Here is a 13,545-nt window from a genome sequence, read left to right as displayed (position 1 = left end):
TCTCTGGAAGAACTTCTTCCTAACATCCAGCCTATACCTACCCTGGCACAACTTGAGACTGTGTCCCCTTGTTCTATTGCTGGTTACCTGGGAGAAGAGGCCACCCCCCACCTGGCTACAATGTCCCTTCAGGTAGTTGTAGACAGTAATAAGATCACCCCTGAGCCTCCTCTTCTCCAGGCTAAACAGGCCCAGCTGCCTCAACCTCTCCTCATAGGATTTGTGCTCCAGGCCCCTCACCGTTTTGTTGCCCTTCTCTGGACATGTTCCAGCACCTCAACATCTCTCTTGAATTGAGGGGCCCAGAACTGGACACAGTACTCAAGGTGTGGTCGGACCAGTGCTGAGTACAGGGGAAGAATAACCTCCCTTGTCCTACTGGCCACACTGTTCCTGATGCAGGGCCAGGATGCCATTGGCTCGTCTGGCCACCTGGGCACACTGCCTGGCTCATCTTCAGCTTACTGTCTATCAGTACCCCCCAGGTTCCCTTTCCTCCTGGCTTGCTCTCCAGCCACTCAGTCCCCTGCCTATAGCACTGCTTGGGGGTTGTTTGTGGCCAAAGTGCAGAACCTGCACTCGGCCTTGTTAAATCTCATCCCATTGGCCTCTGCCCACCCATCCAGGCCTGTCCAGGTCCCTCTGCAGGGCTCTCCTATCTTCCCACAATAATGTTTTACTTGTAGTGGAAAGCAGCCAGGAGGAAAGGGACCTGGGGGTACTGACAGATAGTTAGCCTGAAGATGAGCCAGCAGTGTACCCAGGTGGCCAAGAGAGCCAATGGCATCCTGGCCTGCATCAGGAACAGTGTGGCCAGTAGGACAAAGGGAGGTTATCCTTCCCCTGTACTCAGCCCTTGTCAGGCCATACCTTGAGTACTGTGTCCAGTTCTGGGCCCCCCAGTTTCGAGAGAAAGATGTTGAGGTGCTGGAATTGGTCCAGAGAAGGGCAACAAAGCTGGTGAGGGGCCTGGAGCAACAGCCCTGTGAGGATAGGCTGAGGGGGGGGGAGCTGGGGTTGTTTATCCTGGAGAAGAGGAGGGGCTCAGGGACTGACCTCATTGCTGTCTACAACTACCTGAAGGGACATTTGTAGCCAGGTAGGGGGTTGGTCTCTTCTGCCAGGCAAGCAGCAATCGAACAATGGGACACAGTCTCAAGCTGTGTCAGGGGAAGGTCTAGGCTGGATGTTAGGAGGAAGTTCTTCCCAGAGAGAGTGATTGCATTGGAATGGGCTGCCCAGGGAGGTGTGTGGAGACACCGTCCCTGGAGGTGTCCAAGAAGAGACTGAGTGAGGCACTTAGTGCCATGGTCTAGTTGACTGGATAGGGCTGGGTGATAGGTTGTTCTGGATGATCTTGGAGTTCTCTTCCAACTTGGTTGATTCTATGATTCTATGATTCTGACTACCTCCTACTGTCAAACACCCTTGAAATATGTTACCTAGCTATAACTACCTATCTATTATCTATCTTCTATGGAAAAAATCATGCATTAAGTAATTTTACTCTTTCATTCACAACTGTTAGCCATGACTCTTCTGTGGAAATAAACCAAGTAATTCCAGCAGCATACTCAAATTGACATTGCCAGCTAAGCAGTTTCCAGCAGGCATATTTGAATGTTAACTACATAAATTATGCACACAAGAACATCACAAGGAGGAAACAGTGAAGGGATGAGTAAAGAGAAGAGAATACCAAGAATCCCTTAAGATATGGATGGGATCCTCTATTTTAGGAGAAATTGTTCTCTGCATTAATAAAGTACACCATCCCTAAATTAATCTGAGGTATCATACTAGGGCGGCACATGGCACTGCTACCACCATAAGACAAATGGCTTGCGTTTTCTGATACACTTGTATGGACACTACCATTCACATTGCTATTTGATGTTTAGGAATACTGCCCTCCTTTTTCTCCTTTATAGACAAAGCAGCAGTCTCTGAATCTTAAAGCAAACTGCTAAAGACCAGGGGTTTGAAAGCTTGTTGTAGGTCACTTTGGCTTATGCATCAGGCTAAACTTCTGCCCTTGCTATTGGGAAAACTGACTGTTGCACTCCTCACTGACCCTCCTGAGCGCTTCCCTTTCTTAGATTTTACTGTAAGTTGCTCTATATCTCATCTAGCCTGTTTTGACGAGAACTTCCAAGACCTACTCAGAAGTTTTGACCTAGAGCAAACTTATTATATTAAACATAAGATCATAATTCAGTAGCCAGGGAGAAAGGAGACCTGGAGGGTACTGGTAGATCTTAGCAGGAGCAGTGTGCCAGTAGGACAAGGGAGGTTATTCTGCCCTGAACTCAGCACTGGTCAGGCCACACCTTGAGTCCTGTGTCCAGTTCTGGGCTCCTCAATTCAAGAGAGATGTTGAGACAGTGGAATTATGTCCAGGAGAAGGGTATGAAGCTGGTGAGAGGCCTGGAATACCACGCCTATGAGGAGAGGCTGAAGGAGCTGGGGTTGTTAGCCTGGAGGAAGAGGAAGACTCAGGGGTGACCTCATTGCTATCTACAACTACCTGAAGGAGGGCTGTAACCAGGTGGGGGTTGATCTCTTCTGCCAGCAACCAGCAACAGAACCAGGGGGACCAGTCAGAGAGAGTGATTTGCCATTGGAATGGGCTGCCCAGGGAGGTGGTGGAGGTCACCATCCCTAGAGGGGTGTTCAGGAAAAGCCTGGATAGGCACTTAGTGCCATGGTCAGTTGATTGCCTACGTCTGGGTGCTAGGTTGGGCTGAATGATGTTGGAGGTCTCTTCCAACCTGGTTGATTCTATGATTCTATGATTCTATGATTCTATGACTGTCTGGGCCCATTATGAAAGATTTTTTTTTTAAAGCTTAAAAAAAACAAGAGGTGCTCCAAGAGCAGATCCTAGAAGAGAGTTATCAGATCAAAAAAAGCAGAGGACAGTCCCACAGGTGTGGTGATGAACAGTGAACAGTGACTGATGCCAATGGGATCAGTCAGCTCAGCAGATGTTCCTCTCAGAATCACATCCTACTCAACTTCTGCTTCTCTCTGCAGGAAAATCACAACTGGCCTCTTCTAGCCTGGAATCACCATGCCAAGATGGCAGGAGTGACGGGCGGGCTACAGTTACTACCTTACCTGTCCTCTCAGGAAAGATCAGGGAGGACAACGCCCAAGATAGTGCTCATGGTAGAACCCAGAAATTCTACAGAGCATTAGCAGATTGTTGCTCCTGGTGCAAGGCTGGAGCTTGAAAAAATGGGACTTTTATGAAAGGTCTGAGGATAAGCAGCCTCTGAAACCCATTTGAACAGCTCAAGTGGCAAACAGCTCTACCTTACAAACCACAGTCTCTACAGCAGAAACAGCTGGTGTAAGATTTTAGTAAAGGTGTCTTTAGGTTCATATTAGGATAAACGAGACACTGTATGTAACAGTTCCCAGAAAGAGCCAAACTGAAAGTGATAGGGATAGATCCATGAGATAGAGTCTAGCTGGAGGCCTGTAACTGCTGAGCTCCTCAGGGGTTGCTGCTGGGACCAGTATCATTCAATCTATTCATTAATGACCTCGATGAGGGCATGGAGTGCACTATTTGCAAGTTTGCAGATGACACAGAGCTGAGTGGAGTGGCTGACACACCAGAGAGTTGTGCTGCTACTCAGAGAGAGTTGAGCAGGAAGAAAACTAATGAAGTTCAACAGGGGCAAGTGTAGAGTCATACACCTGGGAAAGAACAACCCTATGTATCAGCATAGGCTGGGGACTGACCTGCTGGAGAGCAGTGAAGGGGAGAAAGACTTGGAAGTCCTGGTGGATGGAAGGATGGCCACGAGCCAGCAGTGTGCTCCTGTGGCAAGGAAGGCCAAAGCCATTCTGGGGTGTATTAGAAGGGCTGTTAGTAGGCTGTTAGTAGGTCGAGGGAGGTTCTTCTTCCCTTCTACTCTGCCATGGTGCTCCTCTGGAGTATTGTGTCTAGCTCTGGGTCCCCCAGCTCAAGAAGGACAGGTTGCTGCTTGAGAGAGTCCAGTACAGAGCCATAAATATGATTAAGTTTAACATCTTCCTTGTGAGGAGAGACTGAAGGAGCTGGAGCTCTTTAGTTTGGAGAGGAGGAGACTGAGAGGTGATCTCATTCATGTTTATAAATATCTAAGGGGTGAGTGCCAGGAGGCAGGACAAGGCCAATGGGTGGGAGCTGAGGTGTAGGAGCTTCCATGTGAACCTGAGGAGGAATTTTCAACCTGTGAGGGTGACAGAGCACTGGAACAGGCTGCCGAGGGAGGTTGTGGAGTCTCCCTCTCTGGAGATACTCAAGAACCGTCTGGATGCATTCCAGTGTGATCTGCTCTGGGTGATCCTGCTCTGGCAGGGGTACTGGACCAGATGATCTTTTGAGGTCCCTTCCAGCCCTTGACATTATGTGATTCTATGATAGAGCAGAAGCCATGTTGTCACCTTTTTATTCAGGCCATTGATGTTATTGCACAGAAGCTGAAATCAGAAATAGCCTACTCTTTTCTTTTTTTGAGTAAAATAAACTTCAAAGTGAAAACCATGAGCAAAAACTTACTAAAACAAGCTTCCTTCTATGTGTCCAACAGTCCTCAATGAAGATGGTGAGTTTGGCAATAATAGTGAATTATAATATGCCATAATTGAACATATAGAAAAATAAACATTGCCAGCTCCTGTCACAGCTCCTTCACCCTTAAATACAGATGCATTTTTGCATAGTCTATCAGGCTTGGTCTTCAGGATTTAGTTTGCATTATGCATAACTGTCATGGTAGAACATCTTGTTCTGATGGTCATAAAACTACGGTTATATATAAATGGTAGTTAAGTGCATAGGAAATGTCAGTTATTTTACCTGACAATAAATTTGGAATATTTCTTCACAGGCTGAAACTATCATTCTGGCCCAGTGTACCAAGTCCAAGAAACAGCAGCGCTCTCCAAGATATGGCAAGTACTCTTTAACATCTTCATAGATGATCTGGATGAGGGCATGGAGTCAGTCAGTTTGCAGATGACACTAAGCTGGGGCAGATGTGGCTGGGTTGGAGGGCAGAAGGGCTCTGCAGCAGGACCTTGACTGCCTGGACAGATGGGCAGAGTCCAATGGGATGGGGTTCAATAGCTCCAAGTGCAGGGTGCTGCACTTTGGCCACAACAACCCCATGCAGAGATACATGGGGTCGGAGTGGCTGGAGAGCAGCCAGACAGAGAGGGATCTGGGGGTGCTGATTGATACCCACCTGAACATGAGCCAGCAGTGTGCCCAGGTGGCCAAGAGAGCCAGTGGCATCCTGGCCTGCATCAGGAATGGTGTGGTCAGCAGGAGCAGGGAGGTCATTCTGCCCTGTACTCTGCACTGGTTAGACCACACCTTGAGTACTGTGTTCAGTTCTGGGCCCCCCAGTTTAGGAGGGACATTGAGATGCTTGAGCGTGTCCAGAGAAGGGCGACGAGGCTGGTGAGAGGCCTTGAGCACAGCCCTATGAGGAGAGGCTGAGGGAGCTGGGATTGTTTAGCCTGGAGAAGAGGAGGCTCAGGGGTGACCTTATTGCTGTCTACAACTACCTGAGGGGTGGTTGTGGCCAGGAGGAGGTTGCTCTCTTCTCTCAGGTGGCCAGCACAGAACGAGAGGACACAGCCTCAGGCTGCACCAGGGGAGATTTAGGCTGGAGGTGAGGAGAAAGTTCTTCACTGAGAGAGTCATTGGGCACTGGAATGGGCTGCCCGGGGAGGTGGTGGAGTCGCCATCCCTGGGGCTGTTCAAGGCAGGATTGGATGTGGCACTTGGTGCCATGGTCTAGCCTTGAGCTCTGTGGTAAAGGGTTGGACTTGATGATCTGTGAGGTCTCTTCCAACCTTGGTGATACTGTGATACTGTAATATCTCCAGGCTCCTGGGGCTAGCTACAGTTTCCAGACAGTACTCAAACACTTGCAGGGTGTTCTGTTGATATCTTAATAGTCATTAAGACTCTGAATTGTCTCAGGCTCTAACAGGGTGCTAGGAGAGAGGCAAACAATCTCTGACCTGATCCTGGTTCCGTTTTGACTCCAGACTTGCAGGGAGCTTTGCAGAGGTGCGGGCAGGAAGTCTTGCAGAGGTGCAAACAGGAACAATGTCATGCTGGCTAAGTAAGCATATTGCATGAAGGCACTTAATGCCTAGTCCTGGTAAACTGAGGCAAGGCAGTTTCTAGTTAGACTAACCTAAAGTATCAGAGCTTGTTATTACATAGCAGGCAGAGCATGGCAGGATGCAATGGGCAGGAGAGCAATGAGGCAGAAGCTCGATGAAGTAGAGCACTTTGTTGCTACCTGCTCCTCTCTTTTTATCAATGTCTCTTCTGGCCACAGACTAGCCAATCAGAATGGGCACTTTGCCCAACTGATCAATCAAGTGAAACCAGGGCTTGCTTACCATTATTTGGGCAAAACACAAACAAGTGTATAAACACGTGCAGGTACCCTTTGCTGCAGTTTGCTTCCCTCAACAACAGGAGAGAGGGGGAACAGGGAGACATGTCCAGGGAAGCAGAACATGTTGAGGCCTATTTTGGCCTTCCATGACAGTTTCTTAAGGCAGCTTTGCAAGCCTTACAAAGCAAACTTGTGCCTGTTGTGAAAAAGATTAGGCAGACGCTGGAAGGAGTCTACAAGCCAAACACTGTCCAAGATCTGGGACACAGAATAAAGAATCATCAGCAATTAAATTTCATAAGAATCTGACATGCTGATGATAATCAAATATTTTCCTGAACATCAGCACAGCTTTCTTCAACAGCACTAGTGTGAACTTTGATGTTCCAAATAGGCCTTCATAGCTTGATTTCTTCCTTTCTTCCACATAAACATAGATAAATAAGTGTCAAGCTAAGAGGTAGTATCAGAGAGCCATTTGCCAAAGCCAATGATGCTGAACAAAGGAGTATCCTATGCACCAATGTACAGTTGTACCAAGTCAGAGATTCACAAATGCCATTGGAAAATTGCAGTTTCACTGTTCTGTTCAGTTAAAGAAACTGATCTGCATACAAGTACCATGCAACTTTCTATTCTCAGGGATAGGATCCAGACCACTGACCACTTCAGTAACAGTAACTGCACCTAATTCTCTTGCTTTTTCTCCACCATGCATTCAGACAGTGCTATATCTGATCATTGTTTGAAGTGAGGATTCTGAAAGGCAAAAAAGAAATGTGGTACACTGAGCATTTGGGGAACTGTTTCCTTAAAGAAAGCAGAAGACCTGCTGATTTTTCAGTGTAATAACAACCTCATGTGGAACTGAACTGCAGGATAGAAGTTCAGCAAGAAAGGAGTAAGAATTTCCAACAAAAATTATATAGTAGGTTCAAAGAACAGTTTGTCATTGTGGAAGAAGTTGAGGTGAAATACATTAAGGCCTGCATGTTAAAGAAAGGATAAATACTTTCATGAACCAGAGTGCCACTTTGACATAAATATGTTGACTACAAAATACACCTATTTAAAATACATGTATCTGTTCCTGCAAAGACAAAGGAAATTAAGCCTCTATTAGCCAAGAGTGGTAGAGAAATACTGTAATGTTGATAATGGACAGGATCAAGAAATAGCACATGTAACAGAATCATAGAATTGTTCAGTTGGAAAAGACCTTTCAGATCATTGAGTACAAGCCTAGTGCTAAATTATGTTCCTTTGTACCATATTTACATCTTTTAAACACCTCCAGGGATGAGGATTCAGTCACCACCCTAGGGAGTCTGTGTCACTATCTGATAATGCTTTTACTGAAGAATCTCCTTCTAATATCCAATCTGAACCTCCCCAGTGCAACCTGAGACAAATTCATCCTGTTACTTGTTACTAGTGAGAATAGACCAACACCCAACTCAATACAGACTCCTTTCAGGTACCTTTAGAGAGTGGGAAGGTTTCCCTTCAGCTTCCTTTTATCCAGACTACACTGTGTCCAGTTCTGGGCCCCTCAATTCAATAGAGATGTTGAGGTGCTGGAACATGTCCACAGAAGGGCGATGAAGCTGGTGAGGGGCCTGGAACACAAGTCCTATGAGGAGAGGCTGAGGGAGCTGGGATTGTTTAGCCTAGAGAAGAGGAGGCTCAGGAGTGATCTCATTGCAGTCTACACTACCTGAAGGAGGTTATAGCCAGGTGGGGTTGGTCTCTGTGATGGTTTGGGGGTTACCCCGCCCCCCCACACTTTTGTATTTGCCCCAGCTGACTCAGACGGACCCTGGGAATATAGATGAAGCAATTTATTTACAGCTAGCAGAATTTACAAGCAGCTATTTACAATATATACAGTTATATACAATTATATACAGAAATATACAAAGGATAAACAATACAAAAGCACACTCCCCTCCCAGAAACCTGAGTCCCCAGGAGGGGCTCTCAAACCACCCCAACACCTCCCCCGGCCCCTCTCAACCTTACCCCAGTTCTCAGGAAGAATAGAGGTGCAGGCCAAGAGGTTAAGGAGCAGGGTTAGTAGGAGCAGGGTTAATGAGATGTGACCAGGTCTAAGGCAAAAAGCAAGAGTGAGAAACAAAATGGAGGAAAAGTCTTTCTTCTTCCCAGAGTTCTCAGCGTGACTGTGAGAGAAGTTGACATCAATTGTTTTTTCATTTCACTGCCCGTTATCTAGTTCGTGTTACCAAAACATTCTAGCTTGCTTCAAACTAGCACAATCCACCCCTGTCTACTTCGCTCAGAGTATCGCTGAGAATTATCCAATCTAATTCAAACCAATATTTACACTAAAACAATATATACAAGTCCAGTTCACACTTCAATCAGATGTAGGTGATTCAAAAGCTCAGAACAGGGACTCCCAGGTGATGTTGGGTTCGTGCTCACGTACTGTAGATTCTTTCAGTGTTGGGCGCCGATGTTACCTAGAATAGAAAACTCCTAACAACTTGAATTTAAACTCTCTCAGCTAAGGTTAGATTTCTCTGTGAATACACTGGATTTCACCATTCTCCTGCATTACCCAGTATGTATGACCAGGACCTTCAGCAGAAACCACCCCTCGGACAGGTTTCCCTTCACCCGAAGGAGAAAATACCCAAACAGTTTTCCCTAACAGATTCTTTTCATGTACAACAGGAACTTTATCACCGGTCTACTGTTTGACTAAATCTGATTGTGCAGGTCCTGCTCTATTTGCTGAACCTCTACTATTTACCCAACCAGGTAGCTTCTGCTAAATGTTTGTCCCAGTTTTTCAGAGTTCCACCCCCCCCATGGCTTTTTAGGGTGGTTTTCAGCAAACCGATTGTAGCGTTCAATCTTCCCTGAAGCTGGTGCATAGTAGGGTATGTGATAGATCCATTCAATACCATGCTCTTTGGCCCATTTTTTCACAAGATTATTCTTGAAATGAGTACCATTGTCTGACTCGATTCTCTCTGGAGTTCCATGTCTCCATAAGATCTGTCTCTCCAAACCAACAATGGTGTTACGTGCAGTAGCATGTGGAACTGGATAGGTTTCCAACCATCCGGTGCTGGCTTCTACCATCGTCAGCACATACTGCTTGCCAGAACGAGATCGAGGTAAAATGATGTAGTCAACCTGCCAGGCTTCACCATACTTGTACTTTGACCATCTCTCACCATACCATAAGGGCTTGATTCGGCTTAGCCTGCTTAATAGCAGCACAAATGTCACAGTCATAGATGACTTGGGTGATAGCATCCATGGACAAGTCAATTGACCTATCACGAGCCCATCGGTAACGTTCCATCTCTGCCTTGATGTCCAGATGAGTCATGGGCCCACCGAGCTAAGAACAGTTCACCTCGGTGTTTCCAATCAAGGTCAATGTCAAGTTCAGAGTTGGTATCAGCTTGAGCAATCTTAGCAGCTTGATCTGCCTTCTGGTTGTGTGATGTTCCTCAGTGGCTCTGCTCTTAGGCATGTGTGCATCTACGTGCCGCACCTTCACTGGAATTTTCTCCAGCCGTGCATCAATGTCCTGCCATAGATCAGCACACCAAATAGGCTTTCCTTTCCTCTGCCAACCATTCTTCTTCCAGTCCTTCAGCCAACCCCATAGAGCATTGGCTACCATCCACGAGTCGGTGTAGAGGTAAAGGATAGGCCAATTCTCACGTTCAGCCACATCAAGAGCAAGTTGAACAGCTTTTACCTCAGCGAACTGACTGGATCTCCTTCTCCATCTTTCGTTTCGGTAACTCTCCTGGTTGGACTCCAAACCGCTGACTTCCATATTCGCTTGTTCCCAACAAGACGACAGGAACCATCTGTGAACAAAGCATAGTTCTTTTCCTGATCAGAGAGATCACCATAGGGAGGAGCTTCCTCAGCACGAGTTATTTTCTCCTCTGGAGGTTGGAACAGTCTGTGCCTTCCGGCCAGTTGGTGATCACCTCCACCAGACCAGGTCGGTCAAGATTACCCATTCGTGCTCGTTGGGTTATCAAGCCATCCATTTAGACCAGGTTGCATCTGTGGCATGATGTGGTGATGAACCTTTGCCTTTGAACATCCAGTTCAGAACTGGCAGTCTAGGAGCTAAAAGCAATTGTGACTCAGTTCCAAATCACTTCAGAAGCTGCTTTCACTCCCTCATAGGCTGCTAGAATCTCTTTCTCAGTTGCAGTGTAATTTGTCTCTGAACCTCTGTAACAACGTCCCCAGAAACCAAGTGACGACCACGTGTCTCATTTGGAGCTCTCTGCCAAAGACCTCCAAGTTGGACCATTGTCACTGGCAGCTGTGTACAGAATGTTTTTAATGTCCGGACCAGATCTCACAGGTCCTAAGCCCACTGCATGGACTACTTCTCGTTTGATTTGATCAAAGGCTGCTTGTTGTTCAGGTCCCCACTCGAAATTGTTTCTCTTACGAGTCACATCATGCAGAGGTTTGACAATCTGACTGAAACCAGGAATGTGTAGTCTCCAAAATCCCACCACACCAAGAAAAGAAAGTGTGTCCTTCTTACTGGTGGAACAGCCATGGTAGAGACTGTTGTTGATCACATCCTGAGGAATGTAACGGCGACCATCCTGCCACCGCACTCCCAGAAACTGAATTTCTCTGGCAGGTCCTTTGACCTTGTCTCTCTTAATGGCAAAACCTGCTTGCAGCAGAATGTCAATGATTTTGTTACCTTTCTCGAAGACTTCCTCAGCAGTTTGGTGCCCCACACAATGATGTCGTCGATGTACTGGATGTGCTCTGGAGCTTACCTTTCTCCAGTGCATTGTGGATGACTGAGGGACAGATGCTTGAGCTGTGTTTCCACCCCTGAGGCCAAACGATTGAACTGGTACTGGATTCCTCTCCAGGTGAAAGCAAACTGAGGGCCTGCACTCCTTGCTATGGGAATAGAGAAGAAAGCATTAGCAATGTCTATGGTTGCATACCATTTAGCCTCCTTCGATTCCAGCTCGTACTGGAGTTCCAGCATGTCTGGCACAGCTGCACTCATGGTGGCGGTCACCTCATTGAGGGCACGAAAGTTCAACTGTCAGTCTCCAGTCGCCAGTAGGTTTACGCACAGGCCAGATTGGGACTGTTGAAAGGTGAATGAGCTTTCTCGATGACAGCCTGACTCTCCAATTGACGAATCAGCTGATGTATGGGCAACAAAGAGTCCACGGTTAGTTCTGTACTGCCTATGATGAACAGTTTGAGTTGCAATTGGCACTTCCAGGTCCTCTATGTCATGATGTCCCACAACTGCAGATTCATCCAGAAAGTTCAGGTCTAACAGACAATTTCAATTTATCATCCTCAATCTCTACAGATGCTATTCCAAAAGCCCATTTATGACCCTTAGGATCTTTGAAACAACCTTGTCTCAAAAAGTCAATTCCCAAAATGCAAGGCGCATCAGGACCAGTTACAATAGTATGTGTCTTCCACTCTTTACCAGTTAAACTGATCTCAGCCCTGTACCTTAGTTAACTCTTGAGATCCACCAGTGATTCCAAAGATAGAAATGGACTCTGTCCCTTTGCAATTAGATGGCAATAAAGTACACTGAGCACCTGTGTCAACTAAAGCCCTGTATTTTCCGAACTCTTGAACTGCCAGGCCACCTAATGAATACATTCCAATAGATTCGGTTTTCTTCCACTATCCCTTTCCTCCTCCTGGCTGGAGGCAGGGCACCCCTAATGCTGAACATGGCATGTAGGGTGTACACAGTGATTGGTGTTGTTGTGAGAGGGAATTGCAACTGTTGGAACAATTGCAGTTGCTCTCAGGAGTTGAAGAAGTGACAGCTACTTTTCCTGGCATTATTGCCTCTGTTTTCTGCCACTCTGCAGATCCCTGACCCTCTTGAAAGAGCTGAAGTAGGTTTACCATCCCATTTGTTCATGTTCTCCCGTATGTGTCACGCAGAAGTATCCACAGTGACGCACGTGATTGCTGCTGTCTGGGTGGAATTTGTCTCCTCCTGGCTGGAATTGCCTTGCAGGAGGTGGGCGTCTGTTCCTGACTGCAGAAACATGCACCCATTCAGATGATGGCAGGAATGGTATCTTTTACCAGATTTTTGAGATCCTCCTTCAGTTCTTTCATGCCATTTCTAATGCCATTCTCAATACTATCTTTCATCTCTGTAGTCATAGTCTTTATGGCACAGATTATACCAGAATGTGACAAGCTATCCTCTATCTGCCTGAGCTGGTCAGTGAATTCACCCAACAGTGAAAGATCTTCCATTATCACTCCGTGATAGAAATGTGCTGGCCAAGATGTTAGCATAGGATGAAGGAGCAAGCTTAATCAGCTTCTTCATGAGACCTGTTCCCAAAGGAATATCGTCAGGCTCATGAGTACCATGATCTCCATAAAGCACTTCCTTCACAGCAAACTCCTTCAGAAGCTTAATTCCCTGCTCAACGGTGTTCCACTTCTTGGGCAGCCCATGGCAAATCATCTCGGGAAGGATATCTCATAGCCACAGCCAACAGAAGGGCGTGTCCCCAAGCTAACCCTACCAAGAGGACTTGCTAGGTGTTTGTCCACTCCACTCTCCTTAGTGAGTGGTCCCAGCTGCTTGGCAGACTTGTCTCCTACCTGCAGGGCATTAGCACCAATGCCACGGCATCTCACTAGCCAGCTTAAGATTGGCTCACCTGATTCCCTTGTGTATTCCTTCCTAACTTCCCTGACCTCTCTGAGTGGATCCTTTGAGCCTTGGATGTCATCTTCCTCCTCTTCCTCCTGTTGTTGATCTAGTGGTACCTGGCCTAACACAATCTTCCTCATAGCACTCCTAAACTCATGGGAACCATCCTCTCTCCTGGCAGCTAACCTCACAGCACTCCTCTCACTTGAGTATTGTTGTCTCAGCACATCTACAAGGTCTCGCAGACTAACTGCCTCCTCCTCTTCTCCTTGCTGATCACTAGAGGTCCCATCTCTTACATCCTCCTGCGAACCACTCTTTGTCTTAGCTTTTGCCTTAGCAGGTGCCAGAAGGGCCGGAGCAGCAACAGACTTGGATGTGTCTGCTGGAGGGTTTGAATCTTTAGGAGTCTGACCTGGAGCT

At 46.8% G+C, this 13,545-nt stretch overlaps 1 pseudogene; it reads left to right on the top strand.

The window, feature by feature from the left end:
* LOC135192937 (leukemia inhibitory factor receptor-like) overlaps positions 1 to 13,545 on the top strand; it is a 50,958-nt pseudogene that overhangs the window by 32,291 nt on the left and 5,122 nt on the right.

Source organism: Pogoniulus pusillus, chromosome Z, assembly GCF_015220805.1.
Source record: "Pogoniulus pusillus isolate bPogPus1 chromosome Z, bPogPus1.pri, whole genome shotgun sequence".
NCBI classification, from domain to species: domain Eukaryota; kingdom Metazoa; phylum Chordata; class Aves; order Piciformes; family Lybiidae; genus Pogoniulus; species Pogoniulus pusillus.
Note: the sequence above shows the minus strand (reverse complement) of the source record. Positions and strands in the feature narration are given on the sequence as shown.